The following is a 1,179-nucleotide window of genomic DNA, read 5'->3' on the forward strand; positions in this document are numbered from 1 at the left end:
ATTGATCTGTATATATTGAAGAATCCTTGCATTTCTGGGATAAACCCCACTTGATCGTGTGTATGATACTTTTAATGTGCTGTTGGATTCTGTCTGCTAGTATTTTGTTGAGGATTTTTGTATCTATGTTCATCAGTGATATTGGCCTGTAGTTTTCTTTCTTTGTGACGTCTTTGTCTGGTTTTGGTATCAGGGTGATGATGCTCTTGTAGAATGAGTTTGGGAGTGTTCCTCCCTCTGCTATATTTTGGAAGAGTTTGAGAAGGGTAGGTGCTAGCTCTTCTCTAAATGTTTGATAGAATTCACCTGTGAAGCAATCTGGTCCTGGGCTTTGTTTGTTGGAAAATTTTTATCACAGTCTCAATTTCAGTGATTGTGACTTATCTGTTTATATTTTGTATTTCTTCCTGGTTCAGTCTCAGAAGGTTCTGTTTTTCTAAGAATTTGTCCATTTCTTCCAGGTTGCCCATTTTATTGGCATATCGTTGCTTGTAGTAATCTCTCGTGATCCTTTGTATTTCTGCACTGTCAGTTGTAACTTCTTCTTTTTCATTTCTAATTCTATTGATTTGAGTCTTCTCCCTTTTTGTGTTGATGAGTCTGCCTAATGGTTTATCAATTTTGTTTATATTCTCAAAGAACCAAGTTCTGGTTGTATTGACCTTTGCAATTGTTTCCTTCATTTCTTTTCATTATTTCTGACATTATCTTTATGATTTATTTGCTTCTGCTAACCTGGGTTTGTTTTTTTTTTTCTCTCTCTAACTGCTTTAGATGTAAAGTTATGTTGTTTATTTGACATGCTCCTTGTTTCTTGAGGTAAGATTGTATTGCTATAAACTTCCCTCTTAGAACTGCTTTTTTTGGACCCCATAGGTTTTCGGTTGTCGTGTTTTCATTGTCATTTGTTTCTAGGTATTTTTTGATTTCCTCTTTGATTTCTTCAGTGATCTCTTGGTTATTAATGAGTGTATTGTTTAGCTTACAAGTGTTTGTAGTTTTTACAGATTTTTCCTGTAATTGATATATAATCTCACAGTGTTGTGGTCAGAAAAGATACTTGATATGATTTCAATTTTCTTAAATTTACCAAGGCTTGATTTGTGACCCAAGATATGATCTATCCTGGAGAATGTTCCATGAGCAGTTCAGAAGAAAGTGTATTCTGTTGTTTTTGGA

Source organism: Physeter macrocephalus, chromosome 16 (assembly GCF_002837175.3).
Source record: "Physeter macrocephalus isolate SW-GA chromosome 16, ASM283717v5, whole genome shotgun sequence".
NCBI lineage: Eukaryota > Metazoa > Chordata > Mammalia > Artiodactyla > Physeteridae > Physeter > Physeter macrocephalus.